The sequence below is a fragment of the Cupressus sempervirens genome, chromosome 6, assembly GCF_028749045.1.
Source record: "Cupressus sempervirens isolate cs-2001-9-10 chromosome 6, ASM2874904v1, whole genome shotgun sequence".
Classification (NCBI taxonomy): domain Eukaryota; kingdom Viridiplantae; phylum Streptophyta; class Pinopsida; order Cupressales; family Cupressaceae; genus Cupressus; species Cupressus sempervirens.
Window position 1 is genome coordinate 318,121,333 of NC_143123.1, and position 14,397 is coordinate 318,135,729.

Below are 14,397 nucleotides of genomic sequence, written 5' to 3' on the forward strand. Positions count from 1 at the left end.
AGATTCTTTCAAGATGTAACATTTACTTCCAAATACTTTTAGGTAACTTACATTCAGTTTATAACCATACCATAACTCATAGGGGGTTTAAATGAGTCCTTCTTCAACTATACTTAGTTTAAGGTATGAACTACAGTGCTAATAGCTTCCTTCCAGTATTTGATAGCAATGTTCTTTTCAATCATTAGAGTCCTTGTACAATCCATGATAGATTTTTTACTTCTTTCAACTATTCCATTCTTCTCGAGAGTTCGAGGAGCTGAAACCTATCTTTTGATTTCTCTTTCAATGCAAAAGTTATTGAGTTCATTGGAGATGAATTCACCACCTTTGTCTGATCTCAAGCATTTCAATCTTTTCCCTATTTCCTTCTCTACTCTGGCCAAATACCATTTTAATTTCTCAAATGCTTTGACTTCTCTCTTAAATACATAACAATCATCATTCTATAGTAGTCATCAACAAAAAGAATAAATAACTTTTCTCTAGTATAGCTCTCAATTATAATAGGTCCACACAAATCAGTATGCACAATTTCCAAAATATCTTCAGACTAATAGTTTTGACTTTTAAAGCTAGTCTTTCATATTTTACCAATCTGACAATTCTTGCATAGACCAACATTAGGTTTCTTCAAACTAGGAATGCCTCTTACTTTCCTAAATTTTCTTATTTTCACCATGTTATCAAAATTCACATGACATAACCTTCTATGCCATAACTAACTTTCTTCAGCTTGAGTAATAAAACATGAGCACTCACCAAGATCAAGATAAAACAAGTTACCTTTTGTTTGTTTCCCTGGTCCAATTAGTTTTCATTTGTCATCCAGTAGTCTTGCCTTGCCATGCATGAATTCCACCTTGAATCCAATGTTGATTAGCTATGCCACACTCAATAGATTATGTTTTAGTTCTTCAACCTAATAGGCATTATCACATACAAGTTCTTTGGTTAATGAGATTCATCTTCTTCCTTTTATGCAACAAGGTTTATTATTTCCAAACCTTACACTACCACCATCATAGTCTTCAAAGTGTTCAAACTTTGTTTTGTCACCAGTCATATGATGTGATCATCCACTGTCCATGATCCATGTATAATTTTTTCTCACATGAGAGATAAGTGCCATCTTATCTTCTTCATCATTATCAAATTCATCTTTCATAACAATGTAAACAATTTCATCCTTACTATTATCAGAATCTTTAGAGTCCTTAGTCATAAAAAAATCTTCTTCCCTTTGTCCTTGAATGATTTGAAATCTTTCTTGCCATTGCACTTGTGACATTTCTTCTCATCCTTGCTTTGCTTGTTTGGGCACCTGGTTACAATACGACCAATTTTTTCGCATGAAAAATAGATTAGGGGAAATTTACCTTTGTATTTTTCCTCTACCTCTAGAATATTTCCTTGCAAGTAGAGCTTCAACAACTTCAAGATCACTGTTAGAAATTTCCTCTAATTCTTCTTTATCTTCTTTCCTTTTTCCTTAAGTGAAAGCTTGGCCTCAAATGCAAATTCAATATTCTTGGAAGCTAGAACATAATTGTCATAGTTATCTAGCTCAAAGGTTGTCAGTCTTCCTACTATGGCATCCAAATTTATCTTATGATTTTTTTCACATCTTCTTTCTTGAATTAAAAATATTCTAATTGCATAAATGGGAAGGAATATTCTTAGAACTTTACTTACAACTGTTTCCTCCTTGATATCTCCTTTGGAAGCTTTGATAGCATTGGCACTTGCTTTGATCCTTTCAACATATTTGGCAATGTTTTCATCCTTTCTCATTCTCATCTGGTCAAATTGTCCTCTTATGCTTTTTTCTTTGGCTCTCCTCACATTGTCATCATTGCCATAGATATCCTTTAGCTTATTCCACATTTCAAAGGCAGTTTTGTAGTCCTTGATATTATCAAATTCCTCATAGCATAGAGAAGATGCAATGTCTATCATCATGGTGTTATCAATCTTTTCCTTAGCAATGTCATTAATAGATAATGTACCAGAAGGAGTTGTATATTCTTCATCAAGGTACTTCAATCCTGTATCTCCAATGGAAGCTAGATGAAGTCTCATTAGTCCTTGCCATGCTAAAAAGTTATCTTTGTTAAGCCTTGGAATTTCTCTCTTGTAAGACATCCTGATCTTTAGCTTAGGTCCTTGAAATATTTCCTACAAGCACCAAAAGCTCTAATACCAATTGTTCAAAATATAAATGGAGTAACTAAGAGGGGGGGTGAATTAGTTACCATAAAAAAATCCAAAGATCCCTTAAATGTCTGATAAAAGTAGTTACTACTGTCACTCGGTAAACATACAACAATTTGTTGTAACTCAGTAAATGTAGTGTATGCTAATTTTAATTGATCTTAAACATTCATAATGATTAACATGAAAGCATAAAAGGATAACATCAACACATGAGACACCAGATTTAATGTGGAAATCCAATATGGAAAAAACCACCAAGTAACTAGCTACTGATTTTCACTCTTATAAAGTGAGCCCTATTAGGATCCAACCTAGTTAAAGGTTACAAAACACACTACTAGGCGTGACCTTATTAGAGGATTTAATCACCCTGTTAGGAGTGGCCTTACAAAATGTCTTTAGAAAAATTAAATGGAACTGTCACCTTGTTAGAGGATTTACAAATGGCTATTAAACCAAATCTGCTAAGAGATTTTGGAATCACTTCTACAATGGTAAGAAAGTAACAATGAAATGACCTGAATGAGATGCAACTAAATTTCTGATTAAAAAATCTATTCTGCTTCACTAGATCCTTCTTGATTAAATATAATTTGTTTCTCCTCAAGGATATCTAACCATCGTTCAAATTTTCTCACACTTTCCTCTTCAAACAACCAATACACTTGCATACTCGATCATACTTTAGAATTATCAATTTGACCTTTCTTATATACCATACAGATTATCAAGTCAACTCATTTACAACTTACAATTATCAATAATCATTACCTCATTCGGCTAGAATCAATACTTGAAACAATTAAAATTTATTTCTCAAATTAACAAAATCCTTCATTGGCTGACCCTGCTCGGTAAACACTATTCCTGAAATGATTTCCTGTGTTAACCAACAAAAGCTTAGTTAACACTGTGAACCCTACAAAAATCCTTTGGAGACCAAGTGAACTTAGTAGACACTAACTTTCCTTCATTAGCCATGTGAGCTCAAATAACACTGCTTTCTACCACATTTTCCTTCGATGCTTGAGTGGGCTTGGTAGACATTGTCTACACAAAGTAATGTCTAGGAATGCTTGGTAGATACTGAAAATCACCTTGCTGACCAATTGAGCTTGGTAAGCACTATCTGTCAATTGATATGAAATTTGTGTAAGATCAAAGACAACACACGATTAGACAATTGTATCCAATAGAAGAGTGTTCTTTGTTGATCAAGATGAAGGTTGAAGTTCTTAGTTTTGATGAGATGAAGGAGTTGTATGATATCAACCCTAACTTTTCTAAGGCTTGGAGAGAGTGTAAAGGACCAAATCTATTAGATCAACTGCGTAAGTATGAAGGTTATTTTATGAAGGTTATTTTATTCAAGAAGTTATGTTTTTCAAGGAATTCAATTGTGTATGCTAAGAAGTTCTGTGAGAGTTAATTTGATTAAAAAAAAAAATTGTATTGGATTGGATGGACACTTTGGAATTGATAAGATATTAAGTTTTCTCAAAGACAAGTATTATTGGAAAAAAAAAGTATAAGAATGTTTAGAAGTTTGTAAAGAGTTATGGAGTTTGTCAAGTTTCAAAAGGAGTAAGTCAAAATATTGGATTGTTTACACCTATTTCTCTTCTTGAGAAACTTTGGAGTGATATTAGTATATATATTGTTCTTAGCTTACCTAAGACAACAAGATGGTATGATTCCATATTTGTTGTTGTGAATATGTTTTCTAAGGTGAAACATTTCATACCATATAAGAAGACATTAGATACAATGTATGTTGTAGAGCTTTTCTTCAAAGAGGTTTTTATTATCATATGTTAGACGATGAAGTTGTTGCACCAAGTGATTATCCCAACAAGAAGATTGAAGAGGTTGAACATGTATTGGATCAAATAGTTTGTAAAAGAACAAGGGGAAAGGATTGATTTTAGTATTTGGTAAAGTGGAAGTTTTGGAAATGATTGAAAAGATCATGAGGGAGATTTTTGGAAATTATTGAAGAGATCATACATAAAAAGTAATGGAACTGGTAAAGAATGTTCTCAATCATTATTTTGTCATTGATGTAAAACTTGCTACTTGCAGGAATGACAATTTCTTTAATGATCCAAATACTATCAATTGGTTGATTGACAAGGAGGAGGCAATCAATAAGATGTAACTAGTACACCTAGAGAAAGGTTGAAGTTATGATGTTGTAATGAAGTACAAGGATCAGCTAGGCCATTGATGAAAAAGTGTATTGATGACATACTCTAAGACACAGAGAATGGGCACACTGAAACATATCAAAGATGTAAGGTTTTAGCTAAGTCATTTGTAAAGCCTAACTAAGTCTATTAGAGAGGGAGCCAAGAAAGCTAGTAAGTGCCAAACAGATTCCTAGTTGAAGCTGAGCAAGTGATCTTCAGATGCCGAGTGAACTTTAGTAAGTGCCGAGTGAACTTCAGATGTTGAGTGAACTTCAGTAAGTGCCGAGTGAACTTCAAATGCTGAGTGAACTTCAGATGCCAAGTGAACTTTAGATGCTAAGTGATCTTCAAGTGCTGAGCAAGATACAAGTGCCGAGTAACACAGAGGTGCCGAGCATCAGTAAACCAATAATGCCAAGTTGCTACATTATTTCTAAGATTGAAGATTCATCAGATCTAAGCCGACAAGGTTGTTATCTAGAATTCTATGAATTAAATAGAAGATAAGAGTGATGAGATGGTGGCACAAAACACCATGTAAATTTTTTTTGGAGAATACAATTGGACTCTAGATGAAGTTTCTAGATAAGAGCAAGATATGGGGTAGATACATTGTATCCTACCTAATCCATTTGAAACCCTAAAGTTGGAGAGGGAGAATCGAGCGGCAAAGGCAATCCAAATTTCTATTTAAGTAGTAACAAGGTCATGAAGCAAAAGAGAGGAGGTCAAGCATGAAAGCATAAAGTACTGAAGGAGGTGCTAAGGAGTAAGAGATCACAGATACTTTGCTTCAATAGATGACCATAGATATGGTTGCATTGGTATGATGAGTGAGAAGACTCAAGGAGACAAAGCTTGAGATGACAAGCTGTCAAAGCCGAAGTGATTAAAAGCCAAGCAAAAGGACTGAACTAAAGTGTGATCTGAAATTTGCAAAATATGTTGTAAGTTGTATCAGATCAGAAAGCCATTATTGTTACTCTCTAACAATTGTAACAAATAGTTTAAATCCTATGGACTTAGGTTGGTTTAATAGCCATGTTATAAATCCTTGAACAGGGTGACATTCCAAGTGAATGTTCAAAAGTCCTTTGACCAGGCCCATTCCTAACAGTATGGTGAAATCCTCTAATAAGGTCACATTTAACAGTGTGTTGTAAGCCTTTAATAGGGTAGGCTTTTAATAGGGCATCACTTTAGAAGAGTGAAAATTAAGTAGCATGTTATTGGTGGTTTTTCCCAAATTGGGTTTCCATGTAAATCACTGTGTCATGTATTGATCTTGCATGTTTTATCCCTGCATATTGATTTTCTATAATTTGCTAAAATGATTGATTTAAGTTTGGATGGATGAAAAGTTTATGGGCTCACTATAATTAGAGAAAAAGTATTATTAGGGAATTTAGACCTTGAATAACTAATTCAACCCCTCTCTTAGTTATTTTAAAGAATTCTAACATGGAAGAACAAACTAGTTGAAGATGCTATGGGGATTTCTCAATCTGAGTTGCATTCAGCTTGGGTTGTGATGCCTTCATGATTGAAGAGAATTATTTATTTCAACCTTGTTTGTCTAATGTAGGAGCATCTTGGGTTGCCTTGCTATTTTTTTTCTTGATTTTTTGTTGAGCTCTAATATTGCCATGTTACAGTTATTATCGAGCACTAGTATTTCTAAGCTCTAGTATCGACAAAGTTCTTGTGTTGGCTGAGCTTCTTAAACCAAGTTGGCTTGGTGATCTCTTCTAATACTTAGTTCCTTCTTTGGCCAAGTTTCTTCGTGTGTTGGTTCTTATTACAAGCTAATTTGTTCATTTTTTTAGGTTGTGTATTTAATATTGGGATCATACATTGGGATATGTGCTATCCATTGTAGATTCGATGTTCTCTAATGTGAAGATCTAGAATCTTTGTAAGCCATTTGGAAAGTATAAGTAGTGAGTCTAGGTTTAGGTTTAGTAGAATGAGATCAAGTAGGAGGATCATAGAAGTTAGCAAGCTAGAGTCTAGATATTTGATCATATTTCTATCATGTTGGATGCATTTTGATGTATTTATGATGATTGTATTGGTCATTATCCAGAAGGCCTCATAGATGGGCATGTTTTATGATAATTGATGAATCAATATAGATAATTATTATTTCTCTCTTTGGTGTTGTTCTCTATATTTTTCTTCTATTGTGTTTACTCAACAAGGTGGTTGGACAATTAGGTGTACCTTTGGCCCTAATTATCTGATCTTCCCATATGTCATACTCTATTCCCATTGATTAATAATTTGGTGAATAGGTTAAATGCTTGGAGATTGATAAGAAAACTATTCTTTTACCTGAGGTGTTGCAACTGCAAGTATTGGGAGGCTACTAGTCCTCTCCCCTTGGCCACCCAATGGACTCCTAAGAAATTTCTTGGGGCTACATCTCATGTGCCTAACGGTCCATTTCTAGGTGATGTTCTGAATCCTATTTAACCTTTTGAGACCCATCTTGGCATGGTTTATGTGATTTCCTCCCATAATATATGTTTATCCTCTATAGATGGTGTGACGATAAAAAAAACTACCTCTCCCTTGGACTTAGCCTCTATTTTCACCAAGCATAGAAAGTTGACCACCCCTAATTAAGTCATCAAATATTCTGTAGGTTTCTCCTTCACCATCCATTGCACATGCACCTATCACAATCACATCCACCAAGATACTTTATTATTCAGTATATAATTCTAATCTAGAAATTTTGGTTGATGAGTTGGATATTATCAAGTTGCAAATGATCTCATAGTATGCAACTAGTCTATCAAGAACCAACCCCCATTTGTAAGTGGACTAGGAGGAATGCATTGCCTATCTCTTTTTGAGGCATTGGTTGCCTAGGTTGTAGCTATTCTCTCTAGGTTCCCATTGGTTTTCTCTTGAACTGGTTGATGGCCTCTTCTATCTAATGGCTTCTATTGCCTTGGCTCCCTCCTTTTACTCCTTGGTTTTTTAAAAAATCTCTACAAAGTTGTCATGCCATTCTTGATTTTTGTAATTTTTTCTTGGATTCAATAGAAATGGGTGCTACTCCCTTGGTAGAAATTTCCAACACACACACACACACACACACACACACACACACACACACACACACACACACACACACACATCATGATAAAACCTCATAGAAGTGATTGTTAATACCTACACTCTTCCAACATACACACCAAATAGAGTACATAAGGATTGTGGGTTAGTAGGGTAGTCAAAATCATACTAATAAACATCAAATTATATCCATGTAGGATTTGAGAAAATATGCAAATCAAATCCACGAAGCCCACAAATACTTGCGTGTAGAAAACATATCATGGAGAAGAAAAAGACAAAAATAGGCAAGGGTTTGATCTAAAAAATATGCAAATTGTATATTTTGATGAAGAAGAGATAATAATTACAAAGAGATCAATTCTTATAAAAGGAGATCGAAACCCAAAAAGGGTAACCTAATAAGTTACAAAGGGTAACCTAAAGGCGAAAGCTATTTAATAATTACAAAGTAATTATTAAATAGAGAAAAAATGCATAAAATTAAATCTTAAGAAGGGAGAAAAGGTAATTTAATAAATGAAATTAGATTGACCTTTCTCTCTAACACCCCCCTTAAGATGAGCAACAATTTAGCTACAAATAATGCACAAAAGCAAGGAAACTACAATGCAATGTTTAAAGCAAACTTGGGTCCCGAAAACAAGGCTTGATAAGGTACCCAATCACAACAAAATCTTTGTGAAATGAAGAAATAGAGAAAACCTAGTGGGAAAAACTCTACTCCAAAAAGAGATAGCTGAAAAATCTAGTGAAGGACTAAAGAAGCCTCCAACTAGAGGAATGTTCTAGAAAATAGGAACAAAGAGTGATCATGAACAAAACCACTAAAGCAGGAAGAAGCCACAAACATTATCAAAAGCAAATTACTGATCTGTAGAACCTCCTCTGAAATAGAATCTAACTAGGTAGAAAAGACTGTAATCTACATTGAATCAGAAGGCAAACAACTGAACTAAAAAATATAGATGGCATAAAACACCCAAGTCTGAAGAGTTGATCAATCAAACAAAGGAAGGCCACAACCAAAGTATGAACAAAAAGAAGAGTGTCTATATGGTAGATGATCCATCTCACCAAAATTCATAGGTATCTAGCCATTGCAATCACCTAGTACATAGGATCAAATACTAAATACATAGCTCACTCCAATAAACCAAAGAAGCATTAGAAACAATAGAAGAACAAGGGTGAGGTGATAGACAATTGAGAAAGTGGGCCAAAAATCTCCTGCAAAATAAAAAGAACTAAGAACATTGAGAGTGAGGAAGAGATACAGACACCTATAAAGGCACGTGTCACCAACACATCATTTGGCTAATTTTGTGGAAGGTACACTCACTTGACAAAGGAAGAGGGCACTAAAAAGAAAACAACTACCCCCCCATGACACTTTATAATATAGTATGAGTACAATAAATCACAATGATAAAAAAGATCCTTAAAAGAAAGGAGTGGCACTTTATCTCAATGCCTTTGCATTAAAAATACTTACAAATGATATCAAAAATGATTAGAAAGGGAAAAAACTTGATACAATAGATAGTACAGTCCAAAAGAAGAGATCCCATACCAAGAAAATGATCCCCTACCTGAAACACCCAAGATATCCACCATAATGCAAAAAAGCAAAAAACATGATAGAAAGAGCATGGAGTAAATTCTAGAGGAAATTATAGCATTTTTGAAAATTAGACAAAACCAACTTTCCAAAAATATAGCATTTAAAAAAAATAGAGATGGGATGCTCAAGATATGCCCTCTGGAGTGAAAAAATGAATATTTGGCTTTGACTACCAAAACATGCAACCAAAATACATCAAAACCAAAAAAATCCTAACCAATATCTCCATCTTGGAACTAGCTTTTTGACACATCTTTTAGATCAAGAAAATACATCTATATGCTAAAGCTATGGAGAAAAAACTGACAGGGCCCTTGAAAATGCATAAAAAATATCCCGCACCATCGATGAAGTGGCAACTGGGTGGTGGAGTGGACGGTGGAGCCACTCATAGGAGGTCAGTGGGTGAACCACTGGCAGAGCTGCTTCAGGCCATTGCGGAGCCGCTGGGTGGACTACTAAGTGGTGACTATAGTGGCACCGCTAGCAGTTAATTAACCACCACAGTGTTAAAATGCTATTTTAAATTTTTTTGGTGATTTTTACAAAAAAATTGCCTCGTAACATGTGCCAAAGGCTATACGGCCCTGTTGGGCAATTTTTTTTGTCTCCCAGGTCAATGTTGCCTAAAACGAATAAACTTTATATGGAAATAAGAGTTTTGACACCTTTTGAATCCATTCGTGAGGTCTGTTTGGCCTCAAACTACTCTAAAAATTAGTGACTCTCTATTTTGTTAGGAATACTTGAAATTTTTTTGATCTGATCTATCAAATCCTTGTTCTCTCTTTTTCTTCAAATTTTGAGCAAGCTACAATAGATCTGGCTTTGACACCATGTAGGATTTGAGCAAATATGCAAATCAAATCCACGAAGCCCATGAATACTTGCATGTAGAAAAGCTGTCGTAGAGAAGAAAAAGACAAATAGAGACAAGGGTTTGATCTAAAAAATATGCAAATTGTATATTTAGATGAAGAAGATATAATAATTACAAAGAGATCAATCCTTATAAAAGGAGATCGAAACCCAAAAAGGGTAACCTAATAAGTTACAAGGGGTAACCTAAAGGTGAAAGCTATTTAGTAATTACAAAGTAATTATTAAATAGAGAAAGCTAAAAAACACATAAAGATAAATCTTAAGAAGGGAGAAAAGGTAATTTAATAAATGAAATTAAATTAAGCTTTTTCTCTAACAAAAATCATATAAATAAACATCAAATTATATCCATGTAAGTAATTGTTAGTGAACAAATTTGTCTTCCTATATAAATAGATTAATTAGAGTCTATTCCCCCTTTTCTTTTAGAGACAAAATATATTCACTACAATTGGGTAAGTTTTAGCAATTCACTTCCCTCTAAATTACACAAGGTACAAATCCCTTATTAGATCTTTAATGAATTTCTAATCAACATACATTGATGTGCTTTTTCACCTAAAAGCACCAAGGCAGCCTTACAAATTTTTAGATAAGAAGTTGTATGAAATGTAGGTTCAAAATATCTGCAAGAACAAAAAAGAAAATAAAGTTTTCAAAGTCTCATGAATTACTAGTCACATATAAATTGATAATGATAATTAAACAAAAAATATCAACATTCTTCAAAGTAGTAAGAATACATCCAACATCAAAATTAATATTCATTCCATAAATCTGAGCATAAAGATTCAAATCTTTTTCATATGAGCTTGCATTATTAGAAGTTAAAAGCTTTTTGATAAACTACTTTCAAGGAGACTGTTTTCTTAGTTCAGTTATCATCCATTAAGAAAAAAATTAACTCCTAAAATAAAATTATCATGTCCTTTTCACTTCATTTTTTTCCAATCCCTAATCTATTTTAAGTTCCAAAATATATAGTTTTAGATCACCATGAGGTCTCCTTCAAAACTTGACCTCCTAATAGTTAATAAAATAGTTGCACTAACTAACAATTATTTAGAGGACACCTATCCACAGGTTCAAATTGTATCAAAGAAAAAGAGAAACTAACTGGGGTTACCATATTATATTTCTTCAACTTGTTCATCCTTATCCAATGCATCACATACCATCTTCTAGCCTTAATATGTGTCTAAAACTTTTTGTATATCATTAGAATCAGGGTTCTTCAGACTTAGCAATCTCATTTTCTAGGTGTCTTTCCCTCACTTCATCTTAACCACTTGGTCAATATAATTAGGCAAGTGATCTAGATATAGGCATAACATGGGTTCCACTTGAGAAATCCTTGTGAAATATTCTATGGTAGGATTCATTTCATCTTTCATGGCCTTCATATCTTCTTCAAAGACTTTTACCATTATTTCTGAGTAGGGAAAACTTTAAGAAATCCCTCTCGAAAAAATGCCTAAAATGATGGTGAGGCCAACATTTAATAGAGAACTAATACTTTTAGTTTTTCATTTTTTGTTTTTTCCTTATCTAGAGTTACTAGTTTTTATTTCCTGGCAGTGGGCTTGTCTTTTGGTTTTGGCTTTTTATAAGCAGATGCATACTAGCTAGACTTTACTTGTTATTTATATTTATGTTATTATGTAAAACATTTGGGTTTTAGGATCCCTATAGAACCTATTTTATGTAATCAAAACCATTTAATGGGCGGGAAAATTTTAATGTCAAGGGCAATTTTTTTTATTCCATGTAGGGAAATAAAATATTATATGTTGAAATTTTTTTTCCCTAAAAAAAACCATTTTAAATGTGGTGAATTAATTTTTTTTCTTGCTGAAAAATAAATAAATGATGGCTATTTTTTTCCTTTCCAAAAATGAGATTGTAATATCAAAGGCAAATTACTTGTTTTGTAGAAAAATGAATAATAATGGTCTTGGCTAATCTTTAGTGGTAAACTAAAAAATTGTTTAATCTAAAAGAGAATTTGCATGTGTATTGGCTAGTGGCTATATTGATTACTACCTAGTCACTTCAACCTGTGTACTATCTTAGGTCTATTATTGTAATTCCCCACCAAGGGATCCAAAAAATTAATCTAAATTTCACTAAATTTGCCAAACAATTTTTTTTTTTTTAAACATGAAAGTAAAACCATTCATAACATTCACGGAAGCAACATAACATACATAACAGTTACATTCTTTAAAGATCCCTTAACGTTGTATCACATCTAAATTAACTATTCATCTAACATCACATCCTTAGCAATGTTACATCCAACATTCTTAAACAATATACAAGTTCCTTTTTGTAATTACATTTTAGATTGCTCAATCATCCACTGTACATGTTACAAGGTATGAAAAGGCTTAAAAGAATAAACATCCATGTAAATGAAGTACATCATCATCCAATATTAATCTATGATGCAAATAAAGTAAATGAAACCACATATCATACATGATACATCATCACAAAAGATATAAACATCCATCATAAAAGACAACCATATATCACAAACATAAATAACTAAGTGCACGGTTCCTTCCAACCGTAAATAGCATCATTAAATCATTATGGATCCTAGCCATCCCTCCGTGCATAACATCCCAAAGCACCAAAGAGATCATCGGCTATTAAACTAGTAGGAATGTCACTCTTAAATCATACTACATCATATGCAGAAAAGAAACATAAGATAACATCATCTAACATATGAAAATCATCAATATAAGAAACATACCAGTAAATACATCCATCATAATACTCCAGCCACAGTGTCTCGGACGGATCTCAAATGATAAGAGTGGAAAAACACTACCACCCGATCGCGTGGTACCTAAGTGGTCCACTCCCACCGTGCTGAGGAGATAATCTCAAGTCCCAAACAGGCTATCAAAATCAAAAAGTATAAACACTCTCTAAGTCCAAGAATCCTAAAAGTATACCAACTCAAAGGTTCTAATCACAAAATTGAGATCTACTTCCCAGAGGGACACAATGACATGTAGGAACCTACTATGCAAGCGAGAAAGTGTCATCACATATATCATGTACAAGTTACCCTGGCAGTTAGCTAAACTCCACGGGTCCATACTAATCCTCATGCGGCCACTAGTATCCTCTCATACTGATGAGACATACTATGGAATGCAAGGTCGTAACCATGCGTTCTCTCTACTCCCATCCTAGTATGTACAAGCACTCGAGGCATGGGCAAGAACCAAAACAATTATCTTTTTAGATTCATTTAATCCCCATTTAGTGTGTAAATGTTATCACTTATTAAAAAAACTTATAATGAGTTACCCTGGCAGCCACTTAGGGCCCCAGCCCCCATTGCGAGCCACTTCCTGACACTACAAGTAGATAACCTACCCTAAGCTTATGGAATCATAAAATCACCCCAGTCCTATACAAGTGACTGGAAAGAAAATCCAAAAGATAATCCATACAAAGAATCATCAAATATCCACAATGAAAGCATCAAATCTCCATGAGCATCTGAAAAACATCCATAGAAAATCATGACCACAACATTTCTCTATTGGCAACTGAAGGCATCACTGATAATCATAATAATCATTGGTTCTCAATAACCAAAATATATCTGAAAATAAATCACAATATCCATTGGTTCTCAACAAGCAACCAAGAATATCTCAAAATCATACTGATCGAAGACTCCAAAATGGTTGAGTCAAAACATGTCACAACATGACATCATCAAAAAATAAATCAACATTTCAGTCCCATCATGGTGACTAGAAAGTAACCCAAGGATAACTGATCGATGACTCAAAAATAATTAGCTCAAGTGTCTCATTCATAAGAATCTCAACTATAACAATCAGTAATTACAAACATCTCATAGAGCATTCTATCACATAACCATGGTTGGGTTTATAAAGATCGAGACCAAATAATATCAACATGCCATCACATTTGCATAACCCCCGAGCTTTTGGTAACAACTTAAGACTGGTCAACAATCTAGTCAACCCAAAACCCAAAACAAGAAGCATAGAGAATACACAATGCAAATACATGTTTTGGTTTACTAAAATCACATAACTGAATTAAGTTTAGAGATTTAATTTTCATTTCAATTATACTTCAAGTGTCTAAGTTTAATCATTTGACCTACAAGTCAACCCGTTTGTTCCCCGATAGCATTATTCTTTCCATCATTAAAATAATATTCTAAGAATAGCTGAAGGATAAATATTAAATCATTTGACACTTAATAAAATCATTCACTTTATTTTGCTAAGATCAATGTTACAAATTGAATGACTCTTCTTAATATTACTTCAACTTTTAACATAAATCAAGGATCATTATTCGTCTAAATTATAAGAGAGCCAATTACTAGTC